General features: G+C 38.1%; 1 pseudogene; it reads left to right on the top strand.

Moving 5' to 3' along the window:
- Window positions 1–281: 281 nt before the first annotated feature.
- LOC116310614 lies at window positions 282–7,581 on the top strand (annotated as a pseudogene).
- Window positions 7,582–18,327: the final 10,746 nt, after the last annotated feature.

The following is an 18,327-nucleotide window of genomic DNA, read 5'->3' on the forward strand; positions in this document are numbered from 1 at the left end:
AAAATGAATTCATTGGCAGCCTTTGGTCGGGTTAATGCCATAATAAGGACTGTAAATCATTACTGATGCAAAATGAAAAATATAATCAAATCAAAATGACCTACAAACACCAGTTTTACAAAACGAAATGTAAAAGTTTTTAATATAAGATGATCAGAAAAGATAAAACCTTGATTCATAAATTTTTTTTTGTATTTATAGAGGAGACACTATAGTTTTTTTATTTTGAAAATATGCTGATTTTTAAAGCCGTGTCTCACAACATTAAACATTTCTTCCAGTGAAGCACTCTCTGAAGTATTTCTACACTGCATCCTCTCAAGTCCCAAACTTCCCAGAGTTCGTGGTTGTTGGGATGGTTGATGAAGTTCAGATTGTTCAGTTTGACAGCAACACCATGAAAACTGTGTCCAAACAGGACTGGATGAACAGAAATATAGATGAGCAGTACTGGGAGAGAGAGACTGGGGCTTTGTAAGTGCCCAGCAGGTGTTCAAAGCCAACATTGAAATTGGCAAAGCAGCGCTCAACCAAACTGGAGGTTTGTTTATATTTTCTTGTTTTTTTACTGATATTTGCTGTTAATGTTTTCAGCATTTATTTTAGTCGTAAACAGATTTGCATACATACACTTTAAAAATACTTCATTCAGATTAAAAAGATTTAAATACAGGATGACTCACGATGAATGTAAAGGACAGATGGAGGGCAGCTAGTGAATCAGGAAGCGCAGAGGATGAGTAAAGAAGACGTGAGGGCAGCTGTAAGAGGATGAAGAGTGAAAAGGCAGTTTGTCCAGATAACATCCCTGTGGAGTTATGGGGATGTTTAGGAGAGAGAGCAGTGGACTTTTTAACCAGACTGCTTAACGTCTGGGGAATGGGGAAGCAGCAGTGTGGCTTCATGCTGAGAAAGAGCACCACAGACGTGATGTTTCCTTCAGTGTTGATGGAAAAGTTTAGAGGAGGTCAGAAGGTGTTGCAAAGAAAGCATATGATAAGATGTCAAAAGATGAACTGTGGTGCTGCGCGAGAAAGTCAGGGGTGGCAGAGAAGTATGTGAGGGTGGTGCAGGACCTGTATCTGGACAGTGGTGTGTGTGGTTGGAGTGACAAATGGGTTCAAGGTGGGGGTGGGATTACATCATAGATCTGCTCTGAGCCCCCTCATGTTTGTAATGGGGACGGGCAGGTTAACAGGTCAGACTGAAGACTCCATGGACTTTGATGTTTCCAGACAGTTTTGTGATCTGTAGTGAGAGCAGGAAGCAGGTGGAAGGGATGGGGTTATACACTGGTGACAAGAGAAATGAGAAATCACTAGAAGCAACACAGAGTACATGTGTGTATATGACAGGGAGAACAGTGTTACAGAGAGGATGCAAGAAGCAGAAATAGTGATGATTATTAATTTAAATACCTGAGGTCAACCTCTAAAACTGCAGGCAGTGCACAAGAGAGGTGCAGGGTGTCAGGGTGTCATCTGTTGCATAAAGACAGAAGCAAGAGTGAAAGGGAAGGTTTACAAGATGGTATTGAGACCTGCTGCGATGCATGGTGTGGAGATGAAGGCACCGAGTTGGAGGTAACAGAGCTGATGATGATTTTATTGGGAGTGACCAAGTGGAAAGGCTGAGATGGTTTGGAAAGAGAAAGACCTTGGGGGAAGTTCATGGATGTAGAGAAGGAGGATCTGCTGTGGCGACCCTTAAAGAGAGTGACCGAAAGAGGAAGAAGAAATGAAGAATTGTGAAGTCAAATGGTGTTTTTCTCTCCTTCATTTAACATTTTGAAAACAGCATTTGTACTGAGCTCACATCTTACATAGCTTGTCTTTCAGGATATTTATTATTATGTTTATTGAAACCAGTTGTAGCAACTCACTGCTGAACAGGCTTCTCTGTCCTGAAACCCTCCTTCTGTGGAAGCTGTGTTGAATCCACACTGTGTTGTCCTACATCAGTGGGTTCAGGTCAGGTATTTTAGTCTCTGGTGACTGGTGTCTCTGTGTTACTGTGAAACAATGCTGGATCTCACTCTGACTCACTATCACCTTCGTCTCTGTTCCTCTTTCAGGTGTTCACATTGTCCAGCGGATGTACGGCTGTGAATGGGACGATGAGACAAATGAGGTGGATGGATATGAGCAGTTTGGATATGATGGAGAAGACTTCATAATATTTGACCTGCAGACAGAGACGTGGGTCGCTCCTAAACAACAGGCTGTGGTGACCAAACACAAGTGGGACAGTAACAAAGCTTTTTTAACCAGTGCGAAGAACTATTACACTCAGATTTGTCCTGAGTGGGTGAAGAAGTATCTGAACTATGGGTGGAGGTCTTTAATGAGAACAGGTACAATCACATGACCAGACTTAGTGTGATAATTTACCTCATTTTTATTAAGTAATACAACTTTTTTATGACCAACACAGTTAAGTTTAGTGTATTTTCGCTCTTCCTCTCTGTCTGCTAATCTCATGTTTTTTTTTTAACAATAATCAAAATTTATTTATTCGTTAAATTTCAGAACCATCACTTCAGCCTTTTACAATGTGTTTCCCCCTTCCTTCAAATATTTTTCTTATTTCATTATTCGACTCTGTAATATCCTTCATTTTTTTAATAGACTTTACATGGTACTGTATGTACATTAATATGTGTGTCTAAGGCATTCAAACAGAAATGATAAGTTAGGATGCTGTTAATACAGAAACTGTGAACAGTGTTTCTCTTTACTCTCCAGTTCTTCCTTCAGTGTCTCTCCTCCAGAAGTCTTCCTCCTCTGCCATCAGCTGCCACGCTACAGGTTTCTATCCTGACAGAGCCGAGATGATGTGGAGGAAAGATGGAGAGGAGACTCATGAGGGTGTGGAGATAGGAGAGATCCTCACCAACAATGATGGGACCTTCCAGATGAGTGTTAACCTGGATCTGAGATCTGTTCCAGCTGAAGACTGGAGGAGGTACGACTGTGTGTTTCAGTTCTCTGGTATAAATGAAAACGTCACCACCACACTGGATAAAACAGCCATCAGGACAAATGAAGGTAAGAAAATAATCAGAAATGATGAATATTTATTGTTTGTGTTGTTTTGTGTTTGAGCTGATGGGTGTCATAAAACATTGACTTTATTTCCAAAATGTAATTTTACTCATTTTATTGCCCACAATGGACCTCCTGTATAAACTCATCATATATAAACAGTCTAACACAGAAAAAAACCCACAAACACAAATAATTTTTATTTATTACTAACTAATCAATCATGGTTTGCAGTTGTAGCACTGACACTTTAAATGTTTGGATTTTTTTTATAATATTAGTTTAGTATTAGTATAAGTCAAAGAAGTTAAAGACGTTAAGGACAAAAATGACAGTTTTGTCTTTATTTTTATTCAACATTTTTTGTCAATCATTGAACAAAATATTTTAGTGTATTTTTTTTTACAAAACAATATTTAAAATAAATAAATCAGTCGTTTTCTGTTCTTCTTCTTCTTTGTTTTTTCGTTTGTTTGTTTTTAGCCTCGACAGAAGTGCCCAACATCACGATCAGCCCCAGCTCCAGCCCCACTGCCGTCCCCATCAGCGTACCCATTGTCACTGCTGCTCTTGTTCTTGCTGTTGTTGCACTAATCGGATTCATTATTTACAAAAAGAAAACTGGTGAGTGAACCAAAGTGTCCAAATATGATCTTAGTATTTTTAGTGTTTTACCAGGTTGCAAATTAAAACAAGCTTCAGGTCAGAGTGATGATACTGTAACAGTATTATCATAGTAATAGAAGGAACCAATGGTAAATAAAGTAAAAGGTAAAGTAACATAGAGAGCACTGTAAAGCAGTTTGAGTTAGTGGTGTAGGGATCAGTGTTTTTGTATTTACAGCTATGATGTCTGACATTTGATTCTTCTTTTTTTTTTATTTACAGCTAATTCCTCTAAACCTTGTAAGTAAATTTTCCATTTAGGCCTTTTGAGCAGATTTCTGTTCACATAAAAATGTGTTTCACTGAATGTGAATTAGAGACTAAAATTAAATACATGGAAACAAAGCAGTGTGTTGGAAATGAATGACAGCTGTCATGGCTGTGTGCAGGCAGGCAGGGAGAAAGGACCCAAAATGCAGGACTCGGAGGCAGATGTAAACTCAAACACTCAGCTTTATTGCTGGGCAAAAAGGGAACATAAACTTAACTAAACTGGGAATACAGAAATAAACTAAGCAGACAGGCAGGCTAGCAAGCGGCACACACAGTTAACGTGAGGGTAGAAGACGTTAACGACGCAACACTGACACAAAACACACTGGGCTTAAAACACAGAGGGAGTCATCAAGAAATTAGAGACAGAAGGGGGAACACAGCTGGAAGGAATAAGACCTAACGAGACAGGAGAGCAAAGCTGGAACACTGACATCAGACAGGAACAAGAACCTTCAAAGTAAAACAGGAAACAAAACTCACTTTACTAAGACACGGACTAGACATAGAGAGACAGACTTGACACTGACCAAAACCTACTAAATAATGATAATAATTAAAACAGTATCACTGATTAATCAAATCATAAATCATAATCTAGAAAACTCCAAAACATGAGAAACAGAAAACTGGGTCAACATGACCCAGAATCGTGACAACAGCATCACTACAGAGCAGCTCAGCTGGTTTTGATGTCTTGATTTTTCTTTCTTTCTTTTTTCTGAGACATGAAGACTTCATCAGAAAATGATCCTGAAAGGAGCCCTTCAGGTGTGTCTGTGTGTACTTGGATTGGAGGATTTGTTTGTGTCCTCATGAAAATTGTAATGTAGTGGCTTTTATTTTTAATATTTGTAAACATCAAAGTAGAACGGTGTTCATATAGTCCGTTAAAATAGTTGCTGTTCATAGTTACACAGCACTAAACAGAACAAAGCAATTAAAGCATCAGTACTAAAAAACAAGTACCTTGGAAACATAGACGGCCCCACTATGTTCAGTAATATTCTACAGTAACAAACCAGCTCTGTGAATCACTGCACATCCTGTTGCTTTAATCTGTAATCTTTAATCTGCTGTCTTGGTCATTTTTCACCACCACACATCTTCATTCTTCTTCTTCTTCCATGGCCAGGATGTTGCCCCAATAAACTTTTTACCTGAGCAGCTCCTGCATGTTCACTAACTGAGATTTCTGTATTGCTCACATAAATACATTTTATAAGCACTGTCAGCACTGCAGAATTTCCAAGATAGTTCTGACCTACACAATGAAACAGTGCTAACATATTTTTCAAAGTTAAACTATGCAAGTGACAGAAACAGAACCATAAACCTTCTTGCAACCAGTGTTGGGAAGGTTACTTTTAAAATGTATTCCACTACAGAATACTGAATACATGCCCCAAAATGTATTCTGTAACGTATTCCGTTACGTTACTCAATGAGAGTAATGTATTCTGAATACTTTGGAATACTAATATATTATCATGCTGTTTACAACTACGTGAATGTACTATTGCTGTGATTTATTACTGTTACTGAAGGTCCATGGTTCGAAACGTGGTAAAGGGACCTCTGGCTAATACTGTTCCGTGGTCGGGTTGGTAGCCGAAAACTAGCTTTACTTTGTTGTCTGGGTCAACTTTGCTTGCCAGAGACAGAGAGAGGCGTTGAAAGGCTACTCCAACGGAACTTATTTTTCCGGAGGAAAACACGAACACAGTGTACAGTTGAGTCTTAATAGCTTACTTACAGCTGGGCCTGCCAGGCACTCTTCTTGGCTGCTGTGGTTATTATATTTACATGCTTCCAGCTCCTGTTTTTGCTCCGTGACAGCTCGGACTTTTCCTTTCTCTCCCTGCCTCGCTCACAGACACGTAACGTGTATGGCAGTCCATTCTCCCTGCAGCACGGACTACACTGCCCATCAGGCTACATGCTTTAGAGCTATGCCTGTAGCATTCTGCCTTTAGCTTAGCACAACAACAACAACAAAAAGCGCTCTCTCACCCAGGAAACACGAGAGAGGCGTCACCCTGTAACCATGGCAACCGTAACGCTGCCGCCTGGAACAACAGAACAGCTGTCAAACAAACCCAAATAATCCTGACCCGCGACAATATGAAACAGGGAAGTACCGCCGTGTATTCCATTTATTTCAACAAAGTAACTGTATTCTGAATACCACCTTTTAAACGGTAACTGTAACGGAATACAGTTACTCATATTTTGTATTCTGAATACGTAACGGCGGTACATGTATTCCGTTACTCCCCAACACTGCTTGCAACTGAGAAAACTTTCCCCTCCTGTCTGGTTTGTGTTCATGCTGTTTGTATTTAACACTATCATCAACATCAACAGATCATATGATTTGTTTCTTTAGCTTAATATTTTTAATTATTCTGTATTTTTCCTCCTCAGATTCAAAATCTTCTTCAGATGGTTCTTCAGACATAACCATCAAAACTGAGCTGATGACAAGTATGTACAGGTTCTCTGTGACACACAGCCTTAATCTCTGTGTGGTCCTGCATGTTTTTACTCATGGATCTTTATACTTTGATGCATTTTTAATTATTTAAAACATTTCTGCAATGTTCAGCTGGTCTGACTCACTAGTTGTAGATTTCAGGTATAAACCTGCCATCACCATCATATCACACGTTTCTTCTCCTACAGTCGATTGTTTTTGGATTTTAAATGCTCTTATCTAAACGAAACAACATCCTCAGAGGGAGCAACATACATGCTGAACATGGCAACCACTCGCAAAGATTTAGATATAACAAACTAGACATTTTTATGACAGTGCACATCTCTCCAGTTGCTGTTTCTTATCTTGGGAAGAAACAGTGGCTTCCATTAAAACATATATGATGAATAACGAGGCCGTGTAACAGATTTTTACAGAGGAATAAGTAACTAGTTAAACTGTATCACTAGTGACATGATGGACGAGGAATGTTTGTGTGGAGATGGTCATGGCCCAGTGTGTGTGACAGCTCTTCCATCATGTTTTTGACCTGAATGTTGTTGCTTTTTTCTTTAGAGTAATTCTGACAAAGAGTGAAATCTGGAACAAAGGTAACTGATGTCTCTGAACACATCACATGTACCACATACAGACATCTATGTGTTTTACTGAATGCATTTAAGAAATCCTTCATTTTTCACACTGACTGCATTTGCTGATGCATGAAGAATTTTTCATTCGTTCCTCGTTAATGAAAGCTGAATCTTTCTCTGAACAGGAGACAGTTTGAACACTTGGACTAACTTCACTTCATGAGGATTCTGCATCACTGAACTCCTGAGAAAACATTTCTGCTGTAATGGAAGTGGACTTAATTTTTCCAGCCATGACCAACTTGTGACTGAAACATACACAAAAGACCTCAAACAACAGAAAGGAACCAAATTTTTACTTTTATGTCATAGAAATAAAAAGAGAATTACTGTTTTTCTGTGCAAAAAGTTACTTTTTAGCCAAACTAACTTTATTTATAAAGTGCATTAAAACAGCAAGTGCTGACCAAAATACTTAACATTGAGAACAGAATTTTAAAAAATAAAATAATTAATTCATTAATAACAAAAACCACAATTATAATAATAATAATAACATAACAATAACATAAACACATACAAATAAAACTACATAAATAAAAACACTGAAAAATAATAAAAAAGAACAATTTTAATTTTTTAAGTATAATTTTATACTGTTGGTCTTTTTTATACAATAATAAGTAAGTAAAGATGATCCAGAAGAAGAAAAACTACATCTGTAGGAATTTTGTGTTTATTTTCCTCAGTGTTGGGTCTGAGTGTGTTTTACCATTATTCAGTTTTAATGCTACAGCAGTTAGTTCTGTTTGATTTTAGTTTAACTCTGGATGTCTTTCCTGACACAACCTCAAAGGGGATTTTCACCCGGAATTAAACCAACAACCTTTTGCTTACTAGGTCAGTATGCTAACCACTACACCTTTGGAGACATCATGGTTCAAGGTCAATAATGTGAAAATAATAGTTCTCTGAATTGCTTTGCTTTGAATTGACTGCAGAGCAGTTCATTTACAATCACTGTTTGTTTTTTATAAGCACCAACATGAGGCATCTTGAAATACTGTGAACAGTGAACAGTCATGACTTTAATGGTAACTGTCCTACGAATATAGTGCAGAGACATGTATGTGCATATTTTATTACTGCTTGTTCTGTTAGACGGTCAATGCTGCCAAAATTATACATCAGGTTTACAGTGTGTGTGTGTGTGTGTGTGTGTGTGTGTGTGTGTGTGTGTGCCTCATGTGGTGTTTATTGTAAAGGTTTTTTTATGTTGGATGTTTTAGATCAGCTGTGTTTTGATTTATGGAATCAGGGAAATGAGTCTTTGTTTTGTTAGACTACGATACTGTGTCTACATCTAAATAAAAGTTTAACATTGTGGTCGTGCATGATGTCGGCTATTCAGAGTGTGGACAGGAGTGTACAACAACATGAGTGCACAGAAACTTTGTGAAAAGTGAGTCATGTTCCAAACCTGAGACCAAAATATTGAAATACTGAGTATGTAAAGATAGGTGCATCACTACTTTCATGTTAAAGGTGCTGCATTTATATTTTCCAACATGAAGTGGGATCAAACGTCAGTATCCTGCTGGGGTCAACTCAGAGGCCAGTTTAGAGCGCCTCTAAAAATAACTTTATTAATGGTAGTAATAACAGTGTATTTTAGTATTATTTTCTCTAAATGTCTTCAAATGTTAGATTTTCCTAACTCGTCTATTGACGACAGCACAGGATAGAATGAAAACAGGTTTTATGTCCAGTGTTGTTGCTGTCATGATGTAACAGTCGCTCACACAGAGGCTGTTTGTCATTAATAACCTCATTAAGACTTTTGTTTCTGTGGCAGAAAGAAGATGCAGACGTAATTTCATGACACAAATCAGTGATGCAGATTTAAAACACACTTTAACTGAAATACAGCAAAAGAGCAAACTGTTCTGATAGTGCAGCTTAAATCACTGGGATATCGTGAGTTGCCAGCCAAGGAGATGATGTACTTTATAATTTCAGTTTGTTAAAGATTTCTATTCCAATTCTGGTCGAACTGGGCTTCAGCTCTAGATCCAAGTGACAGTAAGTCAAAATGATGTTACCTGTCAGTGTCCAGCATCAGTCTGTATTCAGTTTGAATATTACTATAAACTTATATGGATGAGTTTATGTCTTTTATTCACCGTAACATTTAACTTTTGAGAGAGGAGGACAGAGAGGGAGAGAGCCGGATGAAGAGCAGAGAGAAAAGAAACAGAGTGGACATGTGGTCAAATTTACCAAACATTATAAAGTTGTAGCTTCTGTTTTACCCACATTCACTGATAAAGATTTCACATAACAAAGGAGTGTGTTGGATCCTAAACCTGCCCTTATCATAATAATAATAATGATCTTATAATAATTATTCTAAGATGATATATTTTTTTTAATTTTCTAGTTCCTAGTTGAGTGAGGACGATGGAGAGAGAGAGGACAGAGAGGTTGTATAAGAACAGGAAGAATGAGGGAGCAGACAGTAAAGTCAGCTGAAAAACAAAAGTAGTTTTTCATGTGTTTCATGGAGACTTTGTTTTCCAGTAGCACACGTAAAACCTGCCAGTGGACATTCTAAACAGAGCATATTGGTGTGAATGGCAGCATTTTACAGGATTCACTCTAAACATGGCTGAACAGGATGGCTGCCACTACAACAATGTGATGGGCTACAAATCTGTTCTCCACTCATAAAACTGGGGTCCATGATGCCCTGTGTTGTGTTTGCATGATAAAGGGAGGGTTTGATGAATTCAGAAACTTTAATACGAAACAACTCTATTACCGGTTTTCTTCATGTACTGGTCTGTGGAGTGGCATCGTGATTTTCCAGTGTCTGTACTGAATAACGCCACTTAAAGTGCTTGATGATGTGGTGGACTGCCTCTGTGTGGTTAAGAGACTGAAATAATGTTTCTCATCTTATCTTATCTTATTGCTTTGCCACAAATAGTTCTTTAACTTCTTTAACAAGTCTTTGCCTTGGGTTGGGTGACTAAAGGCTCCGCCCTAAAACAGGTGGATGAGATTAAAATCTCTGATTATTCACTCCGATTCATTTTTAAACATTACAATATGTCATCCAACTAATCAGGTTGCTTTTGAAGGTAATGTTTTAATTGAACTGAACCTCAATTCAAATTGAATTGAGGTTTGAAAATGTGAAAATGGTTGATGACATTTGCAAGTAGCATTTTCTCTTAATATTAATGACAAGGCAGTGTATGCGTGGCATTATGATTGGGAGCTGAGCCCCTCTAAAAGTCTGACCCTAGAATCACCCCTCGGTCTGCTACATGAAGTCTTGCCCCCATAATTTTGATTTGGAGGCTTGTGGACCAACTTTTCCTCTTATTTACTTATTTTGCTCTTTGTGTAAAATAACAGTGGCATTAACTTACTACTGTAATTATGTTAGTCTTCATAAACTTCACATACTCAAAGCAAAAATAAGGTCTCCTGTTTCATCAAGTGCCATTTATTACAGAGCAACTAAGCTGTGTTGTGAAAGAGAAAATGACACCGCAAATAGAAAAAAGAAACAGTTCCTGTTGTAAGATTTTGCTAATGAAATTTTATCTGGAAATTAAGCACCATACAATGAATGCACAGTTTTTTGGGCTAATTGTGCCGGGTTGAGAAAATGGTGGGCTTCTCTGCTCAGGCTGCTGCCCCCGTGACCTGAACCCGGATAAGTGGAAGAAGCTAGATGTTTGAACTTCAGCAGGACGTCTCGACCATATCTACATGCCTGAATGCATCGGATTGGCTGATTAGAAATTTGTGTTAATGAGGTGTTCAATAAGTGTACCTAATAAAGTGTGTGGTCAGTTTATATGCGTAACCTGTTTTCCTTTTGAACCACCGAGGGGAGCACTTCACCACAGTTTTAGTCCTTGTAGTGTCAATAAAACACTGATTATGTGTCTTTGTGTAGTTTTTGATGAAGCTCTTTAACCAAACTAAAATGTCTCATCTGTGGGAAAATATCAAAATATTTCCTGCCCCTCTTGGACCTCAGGTGTTCACATTAACCAGCTGATGTACGGCTGTGAATGGGACGATGAAACGGCTGAAGGTAACGGATATCATCAGTATGGCTATGATGGAGAAGACTTCATATCATTTGACCTGCAGACAGAGACATGGGTCGCTCCAGTAACGCAGGCTGTAATCACCAAACTCCAGTGGGACAGTGACAGATCTGTTTCAGGTCATCTGAGGAACTATCACACCCAGCTTTGTCCTGAGTGGCTGAAGAAGTACGTGAACTATGGGAGGAGCTCTCTGATGAGGACAGGTAAAATCACATGACCCGATTTATTGTAATTCACAACTTTAATTCCATGTGACTCCATAATAAACAGTCCACTTTGTGTGAGTTTGTATTAATTTGTCTTCTTTCCATCACTATTTACTTCCTTATAACTTCCTTTCCTTTGGCAAAATGGGTCAAAAGAAGGACTTGACAGGCTCAGAAAAGTCAAAAATAGTGAGATATCTTGCAGAGGATGCAGCAGTCTTAAAATTGCAAAGCTTCTGAAGCGTGATCATCGAACAATCAAGCGTTTCATTCAAAATAGTCAACAGGGTCGCAAGAAGAAGCGTGTGGAAAAACCAAGGCGCTAAAATAACTGCCCATGAACTGAGAAAAGTCAGCGTGCAGCTGCCAAGATGCCACTTGCCACCAGTTTGGCCATATTTGAGAGCTGCAACATCACTGGAGTGCCCAAAAGCACAAGGTGTGCAATACTCAGAGACATGGCCAAGGTAAGAAAGGCTGAAAGACGACCACCACTGAACAAGACACACAAGCTGAAACGTCAAGACTGGGCCAAGAAATATCTCAAGACTGATTTTTCTAAGGTTTTATGGACTGATGAAATGAGAGTGAGTCTTGATGGGCCAGATGGATGGGCCCGTGGCTGGATTGGTAAAGGGCAGAGAGCTCCAGTCCGACTCAGACGCCAGCAAGGTGGAGGTGGAGTACTGGTTTGGGCTGGTATCATCAAAGATGAGCTTGTGGGGCCTTTTCGGGTTGAGGATGGAGTCAACCTCAACTCCCAGTCCTACTGCCAGTTTCTGGAAGACACCTTCTTCAAGCAGTGGTACAGGAAGAAGTCTGCATCCTTCAAGAAAAACATGATTTTCATGCAGGACAATGCTCCATCACACGCGTCCAAGTACTCCACAGCGTGGCTGGCAAGAAAGGGTATAAAAGAAGAAAAACTAATGACATGGCCTCCTTGTTCACCTGATCTGAACCCCATTGAGAACCTGTGGTCCATCATCAAATGTGAGATTTACAAGGAGGAAAACAGTACACCTCTCTGAACAGTGTCTGGGAGGCTGTGGTTGCTGCTGCACTAATGTTGATGGTGAACAGATCAAAACACTGACAGAATCCATGGATGGCAGGCTTTTGAGTGTCCTTGCAAAGAAAGGTGGCTATATTGGTCGCTGATTTGTTTTTGTTTTGTTTTTGAATGTCAGAAATGTATATTTGTGAATGTGGAGATGTTATATTGGTTTCACTGGTAAAAATAAATAATTGAAATGGGTATATATTTGTTTTTGTTAAGTTGCCTAATAATTATGCACAGTAATAGTCACCTGCACACACAGATATCCCCTAAAATAGCTAAAACTACAAACAAACTAAAACCTACTTCCAAAACATTCAGCTTTGATATTAATGAGTTTTTGGGTTCATTGAGAACATGGTTGTTGTTCAATAATAAAATTATTCCTCAAAAATACAACTTGCCTAATAATTCTGCACTCCCTGTATATTTAATTGTGTTGTGGTTTGCAGTGTTTTGTGTTGTTTCACTATAAATTTGTTTAAAAGGAAAAAGCTGAAAATTTAAATAGTTAAAAGCTGAAATATAAATAGTTGGTTTTTTGTATTATATGATTTATTTCTTACATTTTATGTGGAGTGAATAAATAAAAAGTATATTTACGGTGGCCCCTAGAGACAAAGCACGTACAAACTCCAAAACACGTAAAAACTCCAAAACACATAAAAACTCCAAAACACGTACAAAAGATAACAGAAGTGCTCCAGGATGCTAGGCGCAGTGTAGTGGCTACACAAGCCAGGAAGTACCAACGACCGGATTTGGTGTGTGGTAGTAAAGGTAAATTATTTGAATATTTACAAGTGCTTGTGTATAAATACACAAACAATACACATATGCTTTCAATTGTGTAATTTAAGTGATCTAGGTAGTTCTGTTTTGGAAGTTCAGTTAGCGCTAGAAATGTATTTTGGAGTTTGCACGTGCTTTGTCTCTAGGGGCCACCGCATATATTTATATATAAACATATATAAATAAAACCACTTTTTTTACATTAGTAATTCCTTTTATGCATAATTTTATATTATTGTTAATAATAAATTAATTAAAGCAACAAAACAACCTGAGGAGCCGGTTCGGAGTCGAAAGAGCCGGCTCTTTTTAGTGAGCCGAGCCGAAAGAGTCGGTTCTCTAAAAAGAGCTGGAAATCCCATCACTAGCATCCAGCTCCTGGTGTAAAAAGCCTCGTGTTCGCATTAAGGCAGACGGCCAGGTGGCTTTCAGTCCTTGCAAAAGTGCAAAGTAGACCCCGTAGTATCCAAAAATATGAACGCGCTGGGTGCTCAGGCACAGAAAGGCGCCAACAGCTTCAACTCATGTAAAACTTGAATTCATTCATTTTGCCAGCAATAAATTTCATCTGAGACCAACTTTTGCTCCAAAACGTTAAAGGATTAGTTGAAACCCTTAATGTATTTGAGTTTATGGGGCAACAGCTTTTATTGTTAAATTGTGAAAGAAATGACTGTAAGCTCAGCAATTGCAAGTTTGATTTTTTACAGTGTATGCGTTTAAAATTAATACAAATCACTCCGCTGAGAAACTTAACAAGGTTTTATCCCCTGAATAGAAAATAAATTATACAGTGTATACCCAACATAACATGAACTACACCTGTCATAACATAAAAATTTATAAAGACCAGATGAAACTAACCTTCCCTTCGTGATAAACTGGTTCATATGAAGATATTTTACTTTCAGTTTCGTTGATAACCCTAAAGGTTTACCCCAGATTTAAACGACGTTTACTCTCAGAGTAAATCCCTATTGGCTCTGATCGAGGCTAATGGTGACGTTTCTCCTGGTTCTCCATTTTAGCTTTAGCTTTTTCTGGACAAGCAAATAAAGTCTGTTAAAGGTTTGGCTGTTTATGGTCACAATGTAGAAGATGAAGAAGAAGAAAGAAGATGAAGGCCTTCATCTTCTTTCTTCTCCTGGGAATACAGGGGCAGCAGCAGGTCAGTTTGACTGTTATATTTCTGTCTTTTTATATGTCAGATTTATGTAATTTGAAAGACAAATGGACGGACTGTTTGCTCCCCAGAAATACGCTAAACATTTAGTTGTAATGGATCCTAGTACACTGTTAAAAAAAACATCTTAAAAAAACAGTAATATTCTGGCAGCTGGGGCGCCAAAATAATACCGTAAAATAACAGAAAATAACTTCCTCATAAAAATACGGTTATTTTCAGTAATGAAAATACAATTTGTTGCCCTAATTTTAAATGGGATTTTGCCTTTTTCAAGTGCTTTTAAACATTAAATTAGGAACATTTTAATGTGATTAAACAATGAAATTACCTATAAACAAGGTCAATGAATGTGGCAATATGAATAATAATGCTTAAATTTACAGAAATATACAGTTAACAGTTGGGTTAAATAACATTATTTGATGTAAAAAAAAAAAAGTTGTATATTCAATTATATTTGATGTAATACTACATTATGCAGCACAAAATAATTTATCTTTCAAAACATGTCAAAAAACTAGATATTGGCTTTAAAATTACAATTCACTGTTAATTTGACATAATATCACATGTAAATTTAGATTTGAAGTGTAATTTAACATAAATTTCCTGAATATTTACTGGACTTTCAGTTTGAATTAAGTGTGCTCCCTGTAAGATTGTGGGTTTTATCTGTCACAAAACACCCAAAGAACCCTTATTAAACAAAACCCCTGATTATAATGAAATCAAGATTATGTTAATTCTTGATCATATGTTGTGTATGAGCAGTTTGTAGATGTTTATTTTACTTATAAACAAGGGCGTAGATTTGGTTTTGGCATTGGTGGGGACGGATGATTCAACCATCGAACCCTGCCCTGTTTCTTTTGTCTTTGCTTCTTCATTAAAAAAGGAGAAATATACTACCCTACATATGCTATTCTACATGCTTTTAAACCATTTAAAATTACAATTCATAGTTTTATGTGAATTATATAATGTTAAATTACTTAAGTATTTAAGACTTTAGTTTATTTGAGCCATATTCCATATAAATCAGGTATCATACAAAAATAAATAGAGTCATGACAATAAAAGAATATGACTTTAAGGACTTAACAACATTAGTTCAGTTATAGTACACCAACACCTCTGACACATTAGCACTAAGGGAACACTGAATGACCTGGTGGTTTTGTCCATAAAACTACTCATCTAAGATTACCACAAAAGATCTCTCAGCAAAATTATGCAACATTTTAGGCACACTGTTGCCCCTATCAGATCAGTGAGCTGGGATGTTTTATTCTAAACATGAACTACTATTACAGCAACAGGCATGGACTACTGGTGTCCCACACAACAACTCAATGTCCACTATGTCAAGGAGGCAAACACATGCCTTCTCCTCTCGTTAACTGAGATAAATTGCTGGCATGTTTGTTTTACATCTGTACTGTCCAGTGTCTCCTGGTGGAAATACAGCAGCATTGTTTAATCTCATTTGAATCATTGTTGACCATAGCCATGTTTTAGTCTTCTGAGAGCACTGAAGCTTCTTTCAGCCTCAGTACATGCGTTTTATCCTCAGTTTAAAATTATTATTCTGTGCTTGAAGTGCCTCACCTTTGAACCTGGCTGTTCCCCTCTGACTGCACTAGGACATACTGCCACCTGATAAAATAACACATTGATTCATGCCATATAAAAAGTGGGACATGTCAATTCAGATTCTTTGTCAAATATACACTAATGAATCAATTTACATCAGCAGCCTAACAACTGTCATGATAATAAAGACTAGTAAATCTATAGCACCGAATCATCAGTCAGTGACCTGTGACCTCGCCTCTTCACCTCTGTCTGAGCTACAACATGGCAGAGCTGCCTCTGTCACCTGATAAATAACAGTGAGACATTCCAAATACATGCAGTCACACACGTGCTTCAAATACAGTCATGAACCACCAAGTCATCATCCAATTCCACCTGTGATCTTGTGTCACCATTACTCTCTGAGCTTTGTGTTGGTTCTTCTGTCACCTGACAAATAGGACATACATGACAATAAGAATAAAATGTGTAGCTGCTTCGGTGCTTCTGTCACTGTGTGCAGATCTTGACTCATCAGTAATGTTTGTAGGGTGAGTGCATTTTTAAAACAATTTGTGCAAACTGCACTACAAGGTGGAATATTTGCAAAATCACGACTACCTCATGATATTTTGTCTCAAAAATTAACCCTATGAATGTCAGTACCATTAGGATGAAATTATTATGTCACCAACATTATAACGTTAGACAACTCATTTTAACAGCCTCTGTAAACTAATATCCTGGATTGCTCGAGGCTGCCGTTTTCTCTGACAGTTACAATCAAAATTAGAAATGCTACTCTGAGACTGAGTTAACTAATAGTGCTGCATGTTGTGCAGTTAGTTTCCAAAACACGTTATTCATGTTTACATACAATTTTAGACTGACGTGGACCAAAGCCTAGCATAGCCTGTAACGTTATTATGACCGACACATTTTATGCGTGAACTTGACTCTAAATGACTTACAGGTTTCTTTGAAAAATACTTTCTTATGTCCAGGTTCTTCCTTTTTGCTGCCATCCTCCTCTCCTCCTTGCAGGTCCTAGCAGCGCAGGCTTGCCGCGGCTAAAACTAAACAGAGCTCCCTGAAAGGCACAGCCAATCACATTGGCCATATTTGTCACATGAGGTAGAGAACGTAATTTAACTCTTTCTGCACCGCTGGGTGAATGAGACGTTGAAGGATCGGGTTTTTTTTTTTTTTTTTTTTTCCTTTCTATCGGGTTTGTTTTTCTTTACTCGAAGAGATCAAATTATTGGTGGGGACAATTCAGTAATCGCTGGATATTGGTGGGGACGTGTCCCTTCCGTCCATGCCAAATCGACGCCCTTGCTTATAACACATGAGACATTGTTTCAATCATTAACATGGATTTTATTGACAAAAAGATAAGCCTTCCTGGAACAATCCAAGAACAACTAACACTTATGCATAAACAAAGGTACGTAGAAAAAAGAATGTAATGCAAACGCACATTTGAGCACAAAAGAAGGGGACGATGCCACCTCGAACGTTCATCTGCCTCCCCACATCTGGAGCAACGAAAAGGGGTATATTTGAGGCACATAACCTGCAGGTTTAGAAGTAGCTCTAGGTTTCTGAAAGTCTCACATTCAGGGCTGCTGCAGGCCATTTGGGTTCCCTTGGAGAAATCTGCAAAGTAATCATATGCAAAGAACAACTCGAGTAAAACAAAAGCCTCATTGTTATGCTGATTATACTTAACTGATAAGTATTGATATGTTGTAAGTTGTCACTTTAACACAAACTTTTACCAAAATAACTGAACAAATGGGACTGTGTTTGCAGAGCAAGCACCACAAGTGTCAATGTATAGCCTATTACAATGAACTGAGATGAAGATAATACTTAAGACAATGCTACACCTAAAGCAGGACAGAGTGACAGAGAGCCTGTCAGCAGACAGTAACATACCAACTGGCTAGCACTAATGCTAGCTAAATGCGAATAGGATTTGCAGCCTATATTTCACTTTTCCCCTATCAAGCAGGCCACCCGTGCTGTTGACATTGACCATGAACCGGAGACCAGTGCTACTGAACAGCAGATTATGTGATCCTCAGGATAAAAATAAGAACTTTTATGCTCTCCACTCATAGTCCATAATTTTGGCAATCAACGTCAGAACCTTTGGATTGACTGCAAGGTTTTTCTTAGACGTGTTCCGCTCCACTTTGGATCCCTTGTCGGGTTTATCTTAAGGCATCTGTCGAATGAAAACAACAACTTCATTAAGAAACTGAGGACTGGACTGTATGTGTTTTTACATTTGCAATGAATCTAAGTGTAGATT

Source organism: Oreochromis aureus, unplaced genomic scaffold, assembly GCF_013358895.1.
Source record: "Oreochromis aureus strain Israel breed Guangdong unplaced genomic scaffold, ZZ_aureus HiC_scaffold_105, whole genome shotgun sequence".
NCBI classification, from domain to species: domain Eukaryota; kingdom Metazoa; phylum Chordata; class Actinopteri; order Cichliformes; family Cichlidae; genus Oreochromis; species Oreochromis aureus.